This window comes from Peromyscus maniculatus, chromosome 3, assembly GCF_049852395.1.
Source record: "Peromyscus maniculatus bairdii isolate BWxNUB_F1_BW_parent chromosome 3, HU_Pman_BW_mat_3.1, whole genome shotgun sequence".
In the NCBI taxonomy this organism is placed as follows: domain Eukaryota; kingdom Metazoa; phylum Chordata; class Mammalia; order Rodentia; family Cricetidae; genus Peromyscus; species Peromyscus maniculatus.
The window spans coordinates 44,627,564-44,649,642 of NC_134854.1; the positions used below are offsets into that span (position 1 = coordinate 44,627,564).

The 22,079-nt window shown below is 42.3% G+C and overlaps 1 protein-coding gene across 1 annotated transcript in view; it reads right to left on the bottom strand.

Annotated features, from left to right (window-relative positions):
• Cntnap2 (contactin associated protein 2) overlaps nucleotides 1–22,079 on the bottom strand; it is a 2,081,518-nt gene that overhangs the window by 91,810 nt on the left and 1,967,629 nt on the right. The window lies entirely within an intron of this gene.

A 22,079-nucleotide genomic window follows, 5' to 3' on the forward strand; every position in this document is an offset into this window, starting at 1 on the left:
CCAGCCTGGGCTACCAAGTGAGCTCCAGGAAAGGCGCAAAGCTACACAGAGAAACCCTGTCTTGAAAAAACAAAAAAAAAAAAAAAAAAAACAAAAAACAAAACAAAAAAAAAAAACAAAAATAAAAAAGTAATAGTGAATGATTATTAATAATTTCATCTTGAGAAATTTTGAAATGTTGTGTGTCAGGATTCATTACACTAGGAAAAATGATGATTTCTCTATCCTTAACAAACTTTAAGACCTTAGGCAAATGAATTGACTATTTTTGGTGTCTAGGTGATTCATAAGGATGAAACAGATACAACACAAATGTTAATTGCTAAGCATAATTTTAACTTGTCCTCAGTTCTTAGATAGGCTATAGATCATAAAATATGCAAATGCTAGATGATGGAGTGTACATATGTTTACTTCTGCCATTTCAAATTTGTTGAAGTGATATGAAATTAGTGTTCATAAAGAGAAGAAATTGCCACATACGTCTTCCTTTTTTTTTTTTTATCACTAGTATACTCTTTTGCCTAGAGAACAGAAGTTACTTTAATTAAATATGAAAATGTGGGAAGTTCATTATAGTAGGCACTGTAATTACACTGAAATATGAATCTAAGATAATGGATTTGGGGTTCTGGTGTGTTTATTTTGCAAGTTACTACAGTTAATCAAAATGGTAAAATTAGTATAAGCATATGGTTTCTTTTTACTGTGTTAATTACTATATGTTAAAGCTGTAGTTGGGCTGGAGGGGTAGCTGAGGGGGTGCGTGAGTGTGAGGATCTGAATTCAGAGCTCCAGAGCCCACACAAAGCTGGGTGTTAGCACAGACTTGTAAGCCCAGCGCTCCTGCAGGGAGACAGGAAATAGAGAGAGGAGCATCTACAGAGGCCCAGGCCCCCCAGCCTGGTGTGAAGTGGGGAACCGCCAGAGACCTGGCCCATGTGACATGGAGGCAGGAGCCTACACCTGGGGTTGTCCTTTGACTCCACATGTGTGTGCCCACACTCACCTACACAGACATGTACACACAAACACATACTGACATATATGCACATATATACATTCCAAGATTTAAAGAAAGCTATAAACAAAAGCTTTACATTCATCATAATGTGTTTATGTATCCATATTTCTATATCTGCATATAAATTATGTATGTTTATATATCCATGTGTTATCATGTGTATGTTTACTTATATATCCATATGCCTATATATTTAATACTTATAAAACTCCTTAAAAATTAAAATACTGGCCGGGCGGTGGTGGCGCACGCCTTTAATCCCAGCACTCGGGAGGCAGAGGCAGGTGGATCTTTGTGAGTTCGAGGCCAGCCTGGGCTACCAAGTGAGTTCCAGGAAAGGCGCAAAGCTACACAGAGAAACCCTGTCTCGAAAAACCAAAAAAAAAAAAAAATTAAAATACTGAAAATCAATGCATAAGTAATGTTCAAAAAAGAATACAATTAGAATTTGGGTTTTTATCTGCCAAATGATTACATTTTTCTGTGCCCCAAAAAGCAGAAGTCCCTCCCACAACTAACACAGTTCACTACCTCCTTTTGTCATGTTCATAAGTCATTTTGGGAGAAAATGTTTAATGTTTTTAAAAATAGTTCCTAATGACAACTATTGTTTTTATGGCATTTTGAATTTAGCAACTCACTCATAAATGTGCCTTACCTTTAGATACTCACAAATTATATCTTTCCTCTTTCAATAACTATTTATTATTTTATATTATCAAAATTCAGGTCTCAATTTTGGAAAAAAATGGTTTAGAAATCTTTTATGCCCAAAAAGTCCTTAAGTAACACTGACTTTTTCCTTCACCCTGAAAAGGGAAGGCTGGTAGGTCTATATGAAATCATCTAATTTTTAATTAACTCAAAATTATTAGAAGCATTTTATTGTTTTCTAAAATTGATAATCAGGAACTGAGTTCACTACGTAGACTAGTTGTACATAAAATAATAATGGCTATTATTCTGAATTAAATACATATAAGCTTAGAAACATTTAATGATAAACACGCTTAAAGTAAATGGACAAGTAAGTAATGGACAGTAACATTGTTTTGACTTCAAAATGATTTCGTATGCCTCTCTGTAGAGATGGGAGCAGTTTGCCTTTGGGAATGGAGGGGATAGGATGCTGCCCAGAAGGAGCCTGTTGGGATGCTGTGGTGGATGAATACAGGCAGCAGCAAACACCCTCTGCTCTTCCCTTCCAAGTTGGACCTGCACGGGGCTTAGACCAGAGTTTGCCTCATAGTTGAAGGTACAAGGACGTCATCCAAATGCCCAAGCCACAACTTCTCTTCTCACACCAGTACTGAGGATGTCCTGGGGCTTTTTTGGTGTGCCATAAGTAAGAGGATGACAAAGGTATGCTAGATGACCTTATCTGCCCTTGTTACTTTTAGACCAATCACAGAATCTTTCTGAGATTGGCTACAGACTAGTTCCTTACTTAATCTCAATTCATTGAGTAGCTTTGACCCACCACTATACCTGGTTCTTTATATCTAGTCCCATGAATCTGACAACAGCCCCCTAAAACTCAGACACAGAATCTTACACTGGAAGTCATCATACTGGTTAGGAGTGGGTTTGGAAGTCAACTCAAGTGCTATCTTACCCTAATACCTCAGTCTCTTCCCACATGCTACCACTTGCCATGTAACAGAGGGAAAAAAACCCCACTAAAGACAGGTTTGTGTGTGAGAGAATGTCTAGAGGTGTGTGCTTGTACGTACGTGCATACTGAGATGATGGTGAAAACTTATGCAGTACTAGAAAAATCGACTCAAAGTAGGTTAGCAGATTTTGGTCATTCCCTCTGAAACACTTTTGTCAATCATTATGGCTAAACAACTGTGTTTTCTTTTCATGCTTTAACACTGGGAGGAGGCTTGGGCAGCCACAGCCATCTGCTGCTAGCTAGCTCAAACTGTCCCATCTGTTGCATGGCTCGGAACAGCTGAGGAAGGGACCCAGCATGGTTAGACAGTTGCTGAGACAAGATGTTGGAGCAGATCTGGAGGGATAGGGCACAGTCGGTTTTCCTGTCTTTGGTCTTTGTGTTTGGCCTGCATGAGGTATCTGCAGCATCCTTCCTTTCACTGGTTGGTTCAGCCTCAGATGCCTCCAGGGAAAAGTCCCATAAAAGACAAAGGAATGCTACTGGATAGGGAGTCCGGACTCCCTCTCTCCTCAGCATGCTGGATTTCTTCTTTCTTTTTTAGAACCAGTTTCTTGGTCACTTAAACTCTGCTTAGTGGTTTAACATGCTACAACTACCATAGAACATCCAAATGTGTCCCTACAAATGGCTTTGATTTCTTGGAACCCATCTATTTTAACCTATCTTGGACTTGAACGTGTAATGGAGAACTTGAAGAAGACAGCATTTTCTATATTGTGCCCATAATCATTCTGAACAGATGAACTGGTTAAAAACCAACATTTCTAGCAGTTTTATTGTGATTCAAAGAATGAACTTTATTTTCTCCCAAGAGTTGAGTTGGATATTTTCTTCCTCCACTGGGGCAGCTCTCTTTTATTAAAGGAATGTGGAAATTTTCCTTCTGTGAAAACCTGTATTTTTTTTTAACAAGAAAAACAGGATTTTCTGGTTCTAGGTAGCATCCATCCACACTCACCGCTCCTTTGCTTTTAGGGTAAAAGATGGAATATTGATGTGACTGTTGTCAACTTTTATTTTACCGTGCAGCCCCTCTGGGAACTAAGGACATGAACCATTGCTGCTTCTGAGAGTCAAGAACTGGCCTGCTTGCCCTCCCTCCCTCCCTCCCTCCCTCCCTCCCTCCCTCCCTCCCTCCCTCCCTCCCTCTCTCCCTCCCATCTTTCCTTCTTTTCCTCCCTTCCTTTTTCCTTTTCTCCCTCCATCCTCCCCTTTTCTTTGGCCTTTAGGATTTTTTTCTTAACTTAATGTTATTTGCACGTCTTTAATGTTTTATCTTTCTGTTTTATCTTACCAAAATGAAAATTGTATACATGGTGATGACATGATGCATACATCATGGAATGGCTAAACCAAGCTGTTTAGCCTGTGCACCATCAGTTCCCAGGCTCTTGTGTGATTGTTGACTTCCCTACACTAACAGCATTGGCTAAGATGGTCTCTTAACATGCAGCTACAGCATCTTGTGTTTTGTGGAGATTCCTAAATACAGGACAGGATCAAATACTCACTCCTTTAGAACTCACCCATAGTACTCAGGGCTCAGGGTCTACATTCATGTACATATCAAATCCAATATCTACTTCTCAGTTACACAAAAAGAAGTTAAACTAACAAACAACAACAACAACAACAACAAACCATGCACCAAGGACACACCAAAACCACTCCTTCACAGAAACCACTGCAGTTGAGAACTCTCCTTTGTAAACCACACAATATCCCCATGGGTATAAATCCAATAAGGGTGTTGGAAATAGTCCTCTGGTCTTCAATACTGATGGTCCTCAGATATGAGAAGGCCACCTGAGGCTGACAGGATGCTGACAGGTTCATCTCTGCATGGAGAGCTGTGACTGCAAGTGACTGGCCAGGAATGGATGCAGGGTGAGTGATGGGTGTGGTAAACAAGGTGGAGAGGGGTGGCCTAATCACAGCAAGAGAGTGAACAAATGATTTCATAAATCTGCAGAAGTAATTTAATGCCACAGGCACCATCCACATGCAAGAAAGGAGGCCAAGGGACTGTCCCCCCTACCCGTGGAATGCACAATTTAAAACTGGACCCCCATTTTTTTTATTAAATGATCGCATAAAGAAAATGAGAACCCAGTGTTGGCTTTGGAAAATGGATTTTGTTCTCCTATCTCTGACCTTCACAAGGGACTCAAAGTCAAAGGAATTTCTCCAAGAACAAAATATGTTTTGCAGATTTATTCTCTTTCTTGACAGTGTAGAGAAATAGTTGAGTGTTAGGATTTGCACAGCATGGAGGCAGTAATGAACTCGGTCTTTTGTGAGTGGCGTCCTCCCTGCCTGGTGACAGTTTAGCTCTGACTTCTGAAGATGGGAGTGAAAACCTTAGCTCATGACTTAAACAAGACCAACAAGCATTTTATCTCCATTGGAAATACTTTTTCTTTTTCCTCTATTGAAACTTTTTTTAATTTTAAACTTTGTTTTATCTCTTGAGATACTAAAGCTAGATATATCAAAATATCATATTATTCAGTAATCTAAATTGATCATAAATATTCGAGTCCCTTGGGGCTGGGGAGATGGTTCAAGGAGTAAAGCGTTTGCCTTGTTTGCCTTGTGATTCTGAGGACTGTGGTTCAGATCCCAAGAACCCTGGTAAAGCTGGGCGGGTGTGGTGACCCCCTGTAAACTCAGCATGCAGAAAGCAGGCAACTCCCCAGGACAAATGGCCTAGCCTAATCAGAATGGGCGAGCTCCAGGCTCAGCAGGAGAACCTGCCTCAGAAAACAAAGTAGAGAGCTGCCAAGGGCCAGCACCAAGTTTGTCCCCCCACATGTACCCTCACACCCACACACGTGAACACTCATACACCTAAGTACGCATGCCACATATACACATGCAAAACAAAACAGAATTACCTGGGAGACACACACCTGGCTGTGGCCTTGAGAGTGCTTCCAGACAGGTTCAGCTGAGGAGGGAGCCCCACCCCAATGTAGGTGACAACATTTTGTGGGCTGCGTCCTAGGCTGATTTGAATAAAAAGGGTTGGTGGGGGAAGGGTGTGAGTTTAGCGTCAGCATTCATCTCTCTGCTTCCTGGCCACGGGCTCAGTGTGACCAGCCACCTCACACTTCCACTGCCATGCCTTCCCTGAAGGGTGTACCGTGTCCTCTCAAACCTGGAGCCAAAAACACCAAACCAAACCAAACCAAACCAAACCAAACCAAACCAAACCAAACCAAACCAAACCAAACCAAACCAAAACAAAACAAAACAAAACAAAACAAAACAAAAAACCAACCCCCTTTTTTTCTTTCAGCTGCTTCTGGTCAGACATTTTGTCCCAGTGGAAGTGTGGCAAATCTTTCATCCATCTCTTTGCAGGAAAGACTCATAGTTCTCTCCTCCAGGACAGCCTACACAGCCCTGTAAACCCAGCTCTGTGTGTGTTGGTGGCACCACTGTAACCCTCCTAGGGGCTCAAGTGCAAGCGACATTTTTGAAAATGTTGAACTTTTAGGGTCTTACAAGGATGCTCCACATGGAAAACCTGTACCTTTAGGATATGGGGTCATCAAAGAAGGTGGGGATGGGACTTCTTGAGAGGGATCCCACCACCCGAGGTCCCATGTACTCAAAATTCATTATCCACAGCCCCTTCCCCATTCTTTCTTCTTTTCTCTTCCTCTGTAGTTTTGTGTATGAAGATATTTTAATCTGATTGTATTAAAAAGTAAAATTAAAATAAATGGAAAAACAAAAATAATAGATCCTAAAGTCAACCTCAAGCATATAGTGACTATATAAGAAATATTTGCTAAATTTAATTGAATTGTGGCTGTGAGTCACTTCTGGAAACATTAAAAGCCTTTTTGGAAAGGTTTTGTGGCTACCTCAGATGAACTGGAAAAGAGGTGTGGGAGGGGGCTGAGGATACTTTCCAGAAGAACTCTAAGGTGACACAAAGATGCCCTCACAGAGTATGCAAAAGCAAGTTTCTCCCCCATAATTTATTCCAACTATTACACCATCTCGCAGAGGATATGTGTATATTTGTTAAAAAGTAGCAGCTTTGGAACTAGAGTGACTATAGATGTGAGCCTGGAAAGAGCGGATCAGGTTAACAGAGCTGCAATGCTAGGCCCAAGAGAAGTGGACAACTGCTTTTATTATTGATTTCTACCCCTTCCCCCAGAACGGCTCTCCAGACTAGCTTATGTTTTTGTTTTCTTCTCAGAAAATATGGTTGGGATATTACTTAGCAATAAAGAGAAATGAGCTCGATTAACCCATGAAAAGGCAGACAGGAGACTCGAGCACATGCTACCGAGACAAGCAGCCAGTCTGGAGAGGCTCAACACTCTGAGCCTGACTACATGGTGTCCCAGAAGGGACATCACCACCGACATAGGAGAGTGACGGCTGGTGACCAGGACACCGAGGACCATGGACGGTTTGTGGGTAGCTTTATGGATATCTGTCACCTTACATTTGTTCAAACTCACAGAATGGACAACACGGATTAGAAAAAGGATGGCAGGATGGCTCAGAGGGTAAAGGCACTTGTCACCTGTCCTGATGTCCTGAGTTCAATCCCAGGACCTATATGGTAGAAGAAGAGAATAAATTCCTGAAAGCTGTCTTCTGACCTCCACATAGGAGCAGTGGTACGCGTGCACGCGCGTGCGCGAGACACACACACACAATAAATAAATAAATAGATAAATAAATAATGTTTAAAAAGATACAAAATGTCCTATGTGTAGCAAATGCTAAATGATGTGGTGAGATATCACCCACAGACAAACTATGTCTGCCTGGGGCCAGGGGATGGGGGCAAATGGGAACTCTTGTACTTTCTATTTAATTTTTTTCTAAAAACTGAAATACCTCGAAACTATAAAGCCAGTTAACTTATATCTTTGAAAAAAATTAGGGGTTCAAACTACTACTACATGATAGTAAATCATTTGCAAAGCTAGGTCGATTTGCTGTTAATTGGATATCAGTTACTTTAAATTAATCAATGTAATGAATTAAATTTTCATGAAAATAAAATATCTTCTATATTTTAGGTATTGATTCACATGATCAGTAGCAAGAAACATCCATAAAACTTATGCATTTTAAAAAGATCTTAATTAAGTACACACAACTCAGTTATGCATATGTACTCATTATGTGGCATTTCTTTCCTCTCTACTTCCTATTTCATTTTTCACATTAGCTGGCATTTGGAAGTCAGGTCTTTCAGGGTGCAGAGAGTTCTGGCTGTGCTCTGCCAGGGTTCCAGATAGCCTGGAGCCTTCTACTCACTGAAGACAATGGAGACATTGGAACCAAGAGGGAAATATGGAAGGAAGGGAGAGAGAAGAATGTGATTAGAAACTGCCATGGTTCAGATTGTGCTTTCAAGGTCTTTCCTCTTTCATTAGGTAACAGACAATAAACACAAGCAGACACAGAAAGACGGATCCTGGTTCCACCTTTCACTAGCCATGCAGCTTGGCACATGCTACTTTACACTCTACAAGCCTCTTTGCTCACACATCCACTGGGGGGTGTTATGGTTAGTTTCAATTGTCAACTTGACACAATCTAGAATCACTTAGGAAGTGAGTTTCAATAAGACGTTGACCTGTGGTCATGTCTTGAGATTATGTTAGATTATGTTAATTGGGATGGGAAGGCCTACCCACTGTGGGTGGCAGCATTCCTTGAGTTTTTTAATGGCTACATGTCAAAACAGAAAAACAATCTTCCTCAGACCCTGAAGTCTATCTTATTTCTGAAGCACAGAGGTGTCATATTCAGAATCAAATGGTCATATAAATGTTTGTTACAAATACTGCTTTCAAGAATTACAAGATTGTTCATACTGTTTGGGGTTTTAAGAGCTGAATAACTCTTATTAGCAAACATTTACTTTATGTCTGCTCTATTCTTCCTTTGAACTATTGTGGAAAAACCAATGGGGTCACGAGTCCTTCCAGACATGGACGGTTATGATACTGCTGAGGGACCTCCCTGGCATCATCCTGTCTGTCAGAATGTAATTCTTTTCTCTATCTTTGCATTGTTGTAGAACTTCAAGGATGACTATTTAAATGAAGGGTGATTGGAATTCTTATTGCTCCACTTTGTTGACCTCCAAGGGCCCCCAGGTCTAAATTCTAGGCCATTAGCAACATTATGCAAAGGCTCCTTACAGGGTCAGTTCCCCAAATATGCCATGTTCCTTCCCTGGACCCTAAGATGTAGTATAGCAAGTGAAAGCTCCAATTTGTGTTCTAGGAGACAACGTGAAATGACAAGGTGGGAGAAGGTCAGAGTCACCTCCAGGGACACTGGCTGGATGTGCCACTCTACTTAGTTTGGAAATACCAACTCTCCTTTTACCTCCACAGGTATCATATGTAAGAACAGCTCTAGATGGGCATCTTAAATTGTAACTATATCATGTAATGTGCCATCATATTTATGTGACAACAGTTAGAAACAGTGCAGCCAGCCCCCTGTGGTACACAGTCCTTATGTCCTGTATAGTCATACTGATTACTGAATTAGGGACTGTTGGACACTGTTGTTAAAGAATATATAAAATTAGGTTCCTGAAGCTTCTAGTTATGGCAATTCATCAACTAATTGTTAGAAAGCTTTGTTTTATGTGTGCTTTTGTCTCAAAGCATCTTATTTAACCGGTTTTGCTGACTTATTGACATCAAGTTCACAGCCAACTGCACTATAATTCATGGTAGAACAAAGCTTAGCTAAAATATATATCTTCTCCAACATGTCACAGCCTCCTTGTGCATAGGAACAGCATTTTAATACTCCACTTAGGAACATTTTGAATGGCAAAGTCACCATTAAAACATACAAAGATGCAAAAAAGCATGACCTTATGTCAGTCATAAAAATGACAACTTACTGTATCAGAAATGAAACAAGGCAGAGTATAGCCTGTGTGACCTCAGCGGGAATGGACACATGGCTAATACATTCTGCATTACTCTGTGTCTATCTACAAGTGACCACAAAGGCACCACAGATACTATTTTTAATTTACTAAGAACTCCTACTGTGCAGGCTAATTCACAAATATAAAATCCTGAATAATAATGTCCAACTGCATGAATATAAAAATATGCAAACATTTTCCATGTTTCAGAACATTTCTGGGAGGTGCAATACAGGGAATTTTGCTTTCAAAATGCTTACTTATTCAAAATAATTGAGTATTCAAGTACATGCCCTGTGCCAAAGATGGATGGGCTGAAGTGCTGGGACAGCAATGATTCCCCTGCTATTGATGTGTGGCAGAACCCAAACTAAAAATACCGGTAAAACAGAACTAATTCAAGATTAAATGACTTTTGTATGCTTTTGTTAACAAGAAAAAGAATTAATTCAAATATGAAAATTAAGGTGGAGAGATAATAGTGCTAATGTCTTCTTAATCAGGTTTTCCTAAATTTTCTAGTGGTCACTTGTTTCTTCTTGATATGAGTGACCCAGTCCTGGGGTCAGAGCTACCTTTAGTTTTGTAAGCTAAGGTTTCCTGCTGATGCTGAGGTTCACGCAGGGGTTAGCTCAGTTCTACAACAGTAAGACAGGTTCTCGATGCTTCCCTCTGGCCTCCCTCCCCTGGGCCTCACACTCCACACAACAGACGAAAGCAGCTTTGCTCAGAAAGAACACCCTAGCTGTGCAGCCTTCTAATCAGTTACCTCTCTTATGTTTACAGGAACCAGGAATTCCTGGCATGCCCCATGGCTTACGACCAACCTCAGAATCCCATCAAGAAAATTGATTACTGCAAGAATTAATGATTATTCTAGTATCTACCTGGCTGTAACTAAAATTAGACCTGGTGAAACCCCATACAAGCATCGTGTGTGTGACTCCTGGCAAGACAGAGTTTGTATGAAAGCCCTTTGTTTCTACCTGCTGGCTTGTTGCCAGAAAAGCTTTTTCTTCTCCCATCACTTTGACTCTTGAATTACTGGCTTCCTCAGGTGGCAGGGGACCCAGATCTCTCATGCTATAACATAGCCCAGGGGGCACTCAATATTTGCTATGGGCCTGGCCCCACACCAAGCCTGTCACATCTGATGCCAGGTTCCACTTTCACAAGGAAGCTAGGATAATGGTGTGACCACACTTCCCAGTTAGGAAACTGGAACTCAGGTACAGAAAAGCCTGCTTAGGCATTTCCAGCAAATGGGACAGGTGGACTTCCAGCACAATGTCTGTTAGGCTCTGACACTCTAAATATTGATTTTACTTGTTAAAGCTACATCTGGGTGACAAGCAAAAATTTTTACAATAGAGGGCTATGTTGGCCACAATATTGAAATATTGGGTCAAGTAGTTTAAATTTCATGGACTTTGTTTTCCTCAGTTGTAAGACAGTAACATGCCCATCAACTATTTCTTTGGGTCTCTTATAATTCTATGAGGCAGTTGTAACAAAGTCCAATAAATGTGTAAAGAGTGGAAATTAATGCAAGTTAAAAAAAGTGAGCAGTCAACCTGCAAGAAAAATCACTGGGGGATATTCTTCTAAACCGATTTCCTTCAGCCAAGATTTTAGACGTGAAGACTGCATCATCTTTTCTTTATTTCCTCTCACTATTTCATAATGTCGTTATTCTTCTCACAATTTCATAATTTCCCTCACCTACTTTAATGCCATTCCTTGCTTATCACTTAAAACATATTTCCCATCAGTGTTTTACTACTGCCTGTCATTATAATAAAACCCAAAGGCAACTGACCAGAAATTTCAATTAGCTGTTTGCCAACTGTTCATTTATCAATATGCTGCCTCCCATGTTTAGGAGATGGAGATGAATTGCCAGAAGTGAGCCCAATCAAGGTCTCACTTTGAATATAGTAGCAGGCGATTCAACTGCCACAGTCTCTCTATCTCCATTTTAAGAAATATATTCGTCTTTCTCTCCAATAACAATTGGAGAAGAGGAACAGAGTCATCAGCTACACTGATGGTGGATCCCCATATATTTCCCAGTCTGCACTGGCTGAGGCAGGAAGCAGAGCAGTGAACCGTGGCAATGCTGGCTCACTCTTCGGAATGCGTCTTCTTGTCTATCATACATGTTAGTGTCTTGGGCACTCACCCCCGGGGACAACTGTCCCGTGAATAGAGGACTCTGAAGGACGTCTCCATCCATATCACTACACCTCCTGTGGTTCAAACTCCATTCTCTCTAATCTCAACTCACCTCTCGCCATGTGACCGGTTTCTGTGTTCATCTTGTCCTTCCATCTGCCTGACCCTTCTATGGCTAACATGGCACAGGCAGTTGGCATGCCCTCTCTAATACGTACATCAGATCATATGGCATACGTGCTCAGACCTTCTGCACGGTCTCATCAGAACAATCTGGCTTCTACCGACTCTCTCACTCCTCGGTTTCCTCCCACACTGCCCATTGGTCACTTGGACAGTCATTGTGGCCCTTGGACAAGCCACGCTTACCCTTGTCTCTTACAGCTTTTCAGTTGTCCTGAGTCTTCAGGCAAGGCACACATCTCAGTCTCTTTCTGTCTCTCTCATTTCTCTCAGGATACCTCTTGATCTTACTGCCTCAAAGAGGGCTTTTCTGGTTCTCTCTCTCTCTCTCTCTCTCTCTCTCTCTCTCTCTCTCTCTCTCTCTCTCTCTCTCTTTTCTCTCTCTCTGTTGCCATCCTCCTTATTTTCTTTCTTCTTAGCACTTACAGCTAGTTAACACATCGATCCCGCAATTCTCTTCTCATTCTTTATCTACGCACATTAGAATAAACACAGCTTAAAGACAAAGGCTTCTCATGTTTTATTCATTGCCTGTCCATCACCTGGTACCCATAAATGTCATCATTGTATCACTAAACTGTCACGTGCTATTTGAGCTTACTCAGAAGCTGGATCAGGAAGTAGGGTTTTCCCCCATCCCATTTCAGACCCAAGCATATTTGTCTCAAATTGTCCCCCTTTGTCTTGGGATAGGTGGTCCCTACACCAACTCTCTGATAGGAGGAGAGCAGCAAAAGAGTCCAAGAGTAAACACACTGTGGCCTCAAGAACACCTAGAAAGTGAACCATTTCCAACAACTGTTTACCTCATGATATAAAAATGGCTGCAGTGGGAAGGAGAGGCCAGAAGTTCAGCCATGGAAGCTCATTCATGGAGAGAAAGCTTAATCAGATGTCTAGGTGGTTACCTCAGCTTCCTCAGTTGATTTCTGCCTGATGTTTTGAGTCCCTTTATCTCCTTCCTCTCTTGCTATTTGTGCTTTTACTTTGGCTTTCTGTCTGCTTAAACACACACATTTCAACCAAAAGCAAGGCTACCACTATTATCTGGACCACATAGAACAATAAGCACCCAACACATCTTTGAGACACTAAATTATGTCCCCATGTGTCTTTATTCAGAGCTTTCAGTGCTTGGAGAAACAAAGCCACAGAAAGATTCAGAGACAGTACACCCCCACCCCCTCCCACTTAACAAGGAGATGGCACAAGGTATCACTTAGCAGCAGGACTTGATGACAGTGGAGTACACTGGGTCCACATGGGTGGCCCTGGTTCTGCACTGCTCCATGTGTCCTTTGCTCTCTGTGGTTTTGCTATTCCTCCCATGGAAGAAGCAGAGCCCACAGATGTCAGTGGGTGGAACAAAAATCAAAGGGTTGGAAAGTACTTACAGGAGTGGGTTTACAGTCTTGCGCCTGGCGGCACCTTAGGGCAAGCATGCTTGTGACACCCGAGGATGAGAAGCCAAGAGTCAAGGCAGAGCTACTCCATCCTCAGCTGGTAGCAGGTCAGCAGGAAGCATGCAACTGATATTTGAAACCATTGTCTTAACTTTTTAAAAAGTCAGCAAGCTTGTGTAGAAAGTACAAGCAAAGACTGGTCCAGCGTAAAGGCCAAGAGGTCTATGAGCAAAAGAAAAGGTACAGAGGTAGAGGAGAGTGAAGCTTTAGCCAGAGAAAGGTGAAAGGTGAGGAGGACTCAGGGTGAGGGCTTTTGCATCACTACCCATCCTAGATCTTTTGGAAGAGACTGTGTAGGGAGATCCTGTTTCAACAGCGGCCAGCCCAACTAAATGAAGAGACAAAAATAACGACAAGATTTCAGCTTTTGTTCAAGTGGCATGGATCCTGAGGTAGAAACCACCAAATCTACCACGGGCCTGACCTGTGGGCACTGATAGTTTTTCACGGGGAACATGGAGGATATGACAGAGACTCATGGTTTTGTCCCAAATGGGAACCAAGGGGACAATAGTAATGATGAGAGCAGATGCCCTGTGGGACTCAAAGTTCAACTACTATAAGTCTTAACCCCCAAGGCTAGAGGAGCATGTAGTGACGATAGAAGACATAGAGTGCTAGGCTGGTGGCCAGCAGCTGCTAGGCTGTGCAAATTCAAGAGCCAGTGAAAATTCAGGACTTTTCCTATCCATCACATACATAAATGTATAGGCTGCATGCCGCTGCCTGCTCTCTTTGGTCCTTTATATGCCTGACTTCCCTTTTATAGAAAGAAAAAAAGTGTGTGTGTGTGTGTGTGTGTATGTGTGTGTGTGTGTGTGTGTGTGTGTGTGTGTTGCTCAGTTTGTAGAGTACTTGCCTAGCATGGATGAAGCCCTGGGTTTGATCTCCAACACCACATACATGGCATATTCTAGTACATGCCTGTAGTCCTATTACCCAGGAAGTGAAGGCTGGAGGATCAGAAGTTCAGGGTCATCTTTGAATACACAGGGAGTCTGAGGCAAGCCTGGGCTACATGAAGTCAGAGTCCACTTGAAGCCAGATGCACAGCGAGCAGTCCTTGTGGTCCTGGAGTATCAGACTCCAATTGAATGCTTCCTTTTATAAGTTGCCTTGATCATAGTGTCTCTTCATAGCAATGGGACAGTAACTAAGACACCAGTCCATCTTTCTCCTTTGTCTAAATGATTCTGACTTATCATTCACATCTCTGTTTACAGGTCATTTCTCTGAGGCTCACATACTGCCTTTTGCTCCTGTATTAGGTGGATTGCCTGTCCTAAGTGCTCTCGAGAACCCTGTCATATGGTATGAGCTCAATATGACTGATGCCATGAACATGATTGCCTCAGAGTTCCTTAGGGAAGCTTTTCCTACTCAGACCAAACTGCTAGAATGGTACATGGGGCTTTGCAAATGGCCCCTGGCACCAGGAATGTTCCTAATGCTCTGGTATTAACTGGCAATATGTCTCGTACATTCTAGCCTAAATAATGTCACTTTTATCCAGCTAACATATGCACATATTCCCTGTGATCCAAGGTACAAGAATTCACTTGGTCTTGTTGCCACCCTGACTTCGGAGGTCAGTCAGCAAGCAAGAGTGCTGCTCCCCTCCTTCCCGGCTGCCCCCCCTCCCACTACTTCCCACTGCAATCCTGACTCCTTTCTTGATTTCACAATACTAAGGTGCTGGGTCTCTCAATCTGTGACTAGCCTGATCTGAAACACCTAGACCATCTTCCCCTAGTTGCTCTTCCAATTGCTTCATCTTTTCTTCTCTTCCAGTTAAAACCTGAGCCCTCCAAAGATAGAAACCATGGGAGGATTGGACAGCGCTGAAATCTCCAGTCACTTACACAACGCCTCACACTGGATGTGATGAATATATATTTGTTTAGTTGCAAGGGATTAGAAACAACTGATATGTATTATAGACATACTATGGGGCATATACTGTGCTAAACTTTGTTCTTCTAAGTCAGGCATGACTAGTGCTACTTTACACAGAGGAAGCAGATAACCAAGATGAGAAGTAGAAGTAGCTTGTTTGTGTCACATAGTTGGCAAATGGAATGTTAAGACCTGAAGTCCAAGTGTGAGGAAGCCAAGCTGCTTCTTCATGGCAATCTTTGTGTGCCCATCAGGGCAGGCTAGGCCATGCCATGGTCAAAAATGGCCCTGTAGTCATTGTAGCTTACAAAGCAAAGGTTTTTTGTTTTTTTCATGCTATATATTCATCATGAATAAACAGGGTTCTCTTTTCATTGTGGTTATAGGACATGGGGAGATGAAACAACCACTGTTTGAGGTTTATTCATTACCTTGCCAGAGTGAAAAGGACACAGAAAGCTTTAGGGGGTCTCGGATCTGCAATGGAATGGTCTATCATGGAAGTGATACACACTTTTTCAGTTCATAATACCTTGGCTAGAAATATTCACTGAGTGGTGTAATGGCTACCTCAGTTTTGATCAATGGGTGAAGAATTATATATGTTATTTTCTGTTATGTGAGGTATTGCCAAAGTTCTATAAGGTTTGGGAAGCCCGAGAATATGAGGATTTCTTAATTATCAGGGACTGTTACAATTTGTAATATGGATTGCAGTGGAGATCACTGCACAATAGTTACCAGGAGACACATCTCCTATCAGAGTGCCTTTGGACAGTAAAGTCCAATCTGGGACCAGTATGACTCACAAACTATATTAAACTCAGTTTAGAAGTTCACCTTGGATTTTACTACCCCAGACCCCCGCTGCTGAGAAGCAATAATGGTCAGTAAAGCAACATTTACTCCACATGAGTATTTGGCTTCTTCCCAAGTGTGGCCTCCCTCTCAGATGAAGCAGAGGCTGTATTGTCCTTTTATAATAGAATAGACCCACACCACTGTGATTCCATATGAGCCAGAGTCACAACAACGGCACAGAGAGTTCACTTGAAAAATCAATAAAAAAGGCTAATCACTCTCTAAAATGAAAATGAATACTGCCACCCTGAGCATATTGGTTGTCTGTTCAATAACAGATTTATGGTGGTGTGATACTCAGCATACTGAATCCAAATTCATACCTGTGATATATTCATATAGTAGGTGATATCAAGCAACCTAGAATATAGTTAACATCTCAGACCTCAAACAGATACTGCATTTCTCACTCTTTCACCGAAGCATATCCCCATCGTACATCTTGAAGTTGCAAAGGCACATAGGCTTCTTCTAGTTTGGATTTGCTTTGTCCAGAAAGCTCCTTAGTGTAGCAGGTGGATTTCCATTGATCATGTTTTAGAATACGCTCTAGCATTCAGACTTCACTACCTCAAAGCAGAGGCTGCTCATTTGTGAGGAGGAGGTCATTCCACATGCAGAGATGGGATTTCTCCCTTCAAACTTGTACTCACTGAGTCTGCTCCAGCCAGTTCAGCAGACCCCGGCTGACTAATTCCTCAGTTTGTCTCAAGTCATAACTCTCCCTAGATAACTGTTCCCGGGCCTTTTGATTATGGGTCTGTGTATCTCTCTGGTCTTCTCAGAAGACTAAAATCCCACTCCAGATGCTCCAGACATCACACCCCTAGTGGTTCTATATTAGATTTATTGAAGAATCAGTCACCATAAGATGTTGCTCACACCACCCACCTGAGTGTTTTCTTAACCCCGTGAATCTCTCTAATATCCTTTAGTGTTTTTTTTTTTTTTTTTTTTTTTTTTTCCGTTCTAAGTGCGGGGAATTAAGTTTAATCTCTATTACATTTCACCTCATTATTTGTACCCCATCTTTCTGCCTTGTCAAAATACATTTGAAAGATTACTTGCACATTAGATCATCCCTCTCAAGTGTGTGTTGTTATTAAACATGGTGTTAGTATCTTTACTCAAGGCGTTGATAGAACTATTAGAAATGGAGACCAGATACGGGACCCTTTCCATTTCCCTCAGGTTGCAAATTACATTTCCTGAGAGACAACTTGCTGCTAAAAAGCAGACTCAAAATCCAGGACATCATTTAGGTAGTAAATGATAAAAAAGTAGACACAATTCGTCCTGATGGATTTTCTTTTTGCTAGTTGCTGGGGTTCCGACTTCGGGCTAAAGGACTCAGGATTACAGGGCATCCATGCTGAAGTTCTGAGGCAGACAGACCCAGTTCTCACTTTTGTTTCCACTCCCAGTAGGAAGTTTGCTCACACTGTCCTTGATGAGGCCTTTCTCTCCTTCTCCCCCCCAGAAGCCTTTCTCAGGCAATGCTCATTAAAAGGCTCAGTGGGAAGCTGCATTATTTATTTAGATTTGTCTCCTTCTCCTTTTATGGGATCACTTACTGATTAGCAGTTGACCCAGTAAGGCAACAACTGAATAGCATGGGTTTCTAGGGGTTGTGGAACCTTTGGAGTGCATGAGATAACTGTTGGGAGCCCTATGCATCTTTTCAGATGAGTATTCATATATCTGGAAAATGCAAATTTTTCTCACTGAACTATATGCTGTGTTCAAAGGGAAGTTTAGAAATACTCCTGCCTGTACTAATAAATGATGACACATTTAAGGATTGTTAGTTTGATGAGGTGGTGAAAAGCAGCCTCTCCGGCCACCCATATGTCCTGGTTTTGGTTCTGTGACTTCTTTGCAGCAAAATGGCGTCTTGAATGGATCAGTAGCCCTCCTTGCTTCCCCACCATCCCTAAGGGTGCAGGTGTTAACAGCCAGCAGAGCCAAGGTCACGGGCCAAGCATCATACTTTTCCTACACCGGCATCCCATGGATTAGCTGTGTCATTTTAAACCAGTAGCTCTCAACTGGTGGTGATCTTGCCATCCTGGGGGACATTAGGTAGTGTCTGGAGCCTTTCCTGGTTATCACAGTCTAAGAGTGCCATTGTTATCTAGTGAGCGGGGCTGGTGAGGCTGCAGTGATTTGGGGTGGTGTTGGAGGAATGCAGAGAGTCTTGTACAGAGAGCATGTGACAGGACAGCTGGCACACAGCCAGCATCCAGCAGTGCCAGCACTTCCAGTATTTGTGTGTCAAGCATTGTGTTGGATAAGCCCTCTCTCAGGTCTTACCAGATTAATAGTAAAAGGGTAGTTCATTTCCTCCACACATTCATTTCCTTCCTTTATTCTTTAAGCATTTGTTTTAGGTTGGGATGGGTACTATTGATAGATCAGTTTTTACAAATGCCCACCATCTTCATTCTTAGGGAACCAACAACTTGGAGGCAGATGGGTGAGCTTTCCATGATGCATTTGGGGAACTCCAGACTCTGAGAGGTTAAATCACAAATTATTAGTGCAAGAGGACCAAGAGTTTTTTCACAGACAGGCCTGAGTTCAAGTCTAACCAGCTTTGCCCGATTCCTAGGCCTGTGTTCTTTCTAGTATATTTTCATCAGATCTCTGACTAGAGCAAAGTGAAGCAGAGCAAGCAAGCATGCACCCAAGCATGCACCCAAGCATGCATGCACGCACGCGTGCGCACACACACACACACACACACACACACGCACGCACGCACGCACGCACGCACGCACGCATACAAACAAACATGCATGCACACATGCATGCACGCACGCAAGCAAGCAAACCAAAACCCTCAACAAAGGACAAGGCTGCAAACCAGGTAAGGATTGACGTCATCTCTGAGCTGACCTCATTGTGTGTCACCACTGCTGTCACCACAAGTCTTGTTATCTCGTGCTGTGTCAATGCCATTCATTCTGATTCTCTTCTCATGATTGTTAGTTCAACAGACATTCATTCAGCGTTGCTCCTGGCTTGATCTACAGGATCTCATTGATCAGGGAGGATGAGAGCCAATTTCTGATGGGCCCCCTTCTAAGGACATAGGGCACATACCGGGTGGGATGACTTCAAAAACCACTTTCCCACGTGTCGGATGAGTAACCCTCAGTCTCATGTAAGAGGGGGTGGTACTGACAGATCTTGTTTCATTGGACTGTTATGACATTTACACACTGTGTTCATGTATAAATTAGATATGTCAAAAAATTTGTTGTCTTCTTTCATAAAATCATGATAAGATCTTTTAAATGCAGAGTACTACTAGAAACTATCAACAAAGACAATGTAGTTAGACCTATATTTGACACCATGCTAGCATGTTATTTTTAGGACACAAGGGATTAAAGAGTAGCTATTTAGTTATTTGCTCACACTGTACAGAAATCTAAGGCCTGACAGCCTAAATTGCAGCTCTCCTCCTTGCTCCAATTCTGCCTTTGCTATCAACCACCCTTTCTGCTGACCCAGAGCACATGTAGCCTCTTCTTCTTGGGTTCTTACTGGCCTGGTGGCCTAACTGTCTCAGTGAACACCGGGATGGCTGTGTTCCTGGTTTTCCACTTTCTGGCATGTCATAGAAACTTCAGCGCTTACTGGTCTACCTCAGCCTTGCATTTCCCCATTGATTCTTGCTGTTTGTCTGTCTCCTCTTCATTTCCGTGTTTCTTGTCCCAGAGACAACAGCACCCTTGTCAAGAGCTGGCTTCATGTCTTTAAGTTTGGTTCTGCTGCTTGTCAGCCAGGGGGCAGTGGGCAGCTACTTTACATACCTGTGCTGGGTTTTGTCATCTGTGGGGGGAGGTAATCATCTCAACCCCCTCCTGGAATTGTGATGAAAGTCAAAGGGGTTAATACAGCTGAAGTGCTGAAAATGGAGTCTATGCAGGTGAGAGTCTATGTAAATGCCCGTTATCGCTTTCACTACAGGCTTGGTCTCCTGTTTGTCCCTCATATTGTGACCCTGCATTTCTCCGGCTGATGTAACCAAGTCTTCATATAATGAAGCTAACCAATTCTTTTTCTTATAAGAGGCATGAGCTTCTCCCTCTCAAGTGAAGGCACTTCCTTTAGAAATCAGGGAAATGCCAAAGAAGCTTCCAGCAGCACTGGCCTTGTATTCTCAGCCTGCTCAGTTGTTTTGGGAGACTCCTAACTAAATAGTAAAGTGAGACCCTGCTGACTTGACTCTAGGCTGCTTATCTCAAGTGTGCTAGTGATGAGCCAGCCTGCCTCCATCTTAGGTTTGAAAACCATCTTATAGTAAAGACAAACTAGGGTCATTCCTGTTTATGATTAAATCTGTTTCTCAAAGATTGGGCTGTGCCTCACCTATAGCCTTAACTACAAATGGCTCTGCACTGCCTGTTCCAGGAAACGGCCACCTCTGTCTCAAAAGGTTATTAATGTCACATGTGACTACCTTGCTATCATGCCTTTGTTCCAAAAAGTTGTAATACCATCTTGCAAACCTATCTTTGTTTCAAAAGGTTGTTATGACTACCTTGCTATGGCCACCTTGTTGTCTTGACCACCTTGTCAGGTTTCTCCTCCCATCTTTGGGATTAAGAGTAGGTCACCTTGGTAAAGACAGATTGTGTTTTCAGATAACCTTGCCTAGCTCAAATCGGTTGAAGCCCCCATGTTTCAGGTCTGCATAAGTGATTGACAGGCAACCTTCTGACATCACAGGGCCCCAGACTCTGCCATAGACCACACTATCAGGGCCGTTTTCAGAACATATATTCTATGGAGACAGCGTTTGCATGTGTAGGCTACTGATCACCCTTTCTTGACCTCTGGTCACCTGCCTTCACACCTCACAACACCCTGTTTCCTTATCTCATGAAAACCCCTAAACCTTATCTTGGGGAGGTGCACATGGCTTCAGAGGCTCCTTTTCTTCATGTTTGGCTGCTTTGTGAGTAAATTCAGTTTTGAAAAACTTGTGGCTTCACAAATTGGCATACTGTACAGTGAGCAAAGTGGCCTAGTGAAATAGCATTACCAATGCCCACTAGACAGAGTGACCTTTCCCCAAATTTATATGTTACCACTGTGAGCTGAAGAGCCCAGAAAAAAGCCACACTTAGGTCAAATATTTTAAAGCCTGATTGACTGATGAGAACTTTGTGACTGTGAAAAGTTGAATGTTGCAGATCCAGAACCAAGCTATTATCTCCAGTCCTGTTAACTATTCATTGTCCACCTAACATGTGTTCACTCAGGTAGAAGTATTAACAAAGCATCCTTTCACCAACCCCAAGGCTAAGAACATCGTCAGAAACAACATAGAGCAGAAGTCCTCTGTGTGATATCCCATCAACGTGTCTGAAAAGTGCTTTGATTGACGACATGTCCTGTGACTGTGAAAGCTCCTGTACTCATTTCCACATTGGAACGTGTTATTTGGGGGCGATCTGAACCATGTTCCCTGGCCACGGTCAGGCCTATGTGGCTGGGGATAAGTGGTCTTTTATCCCCTTGAGACGTGGGCTGTGCTTCATGCAGACACCGACATCTGCTTCATGACAGACATTCTCACAGGAAAGGGAAATTTTATTGACTTCATGTAAAACACTAAAAGTGTTCATAGGCAATAGCACCTGCCTTTTCATCTAGGTGACTCCTACTTCTTATATGGAGAGAAAGGACAAAGGTGCTTATAAATTCAGTCACATGGAGGGGATGAGTCCTCTACTTCATATAATCTGCAAATGACATTAGACAAATTTCTTGGGAGTGAATCATCAGGAAGAGGTTAATTTAAATGTTGTGTATAGGCAGAGGCCTTTAATACACCAA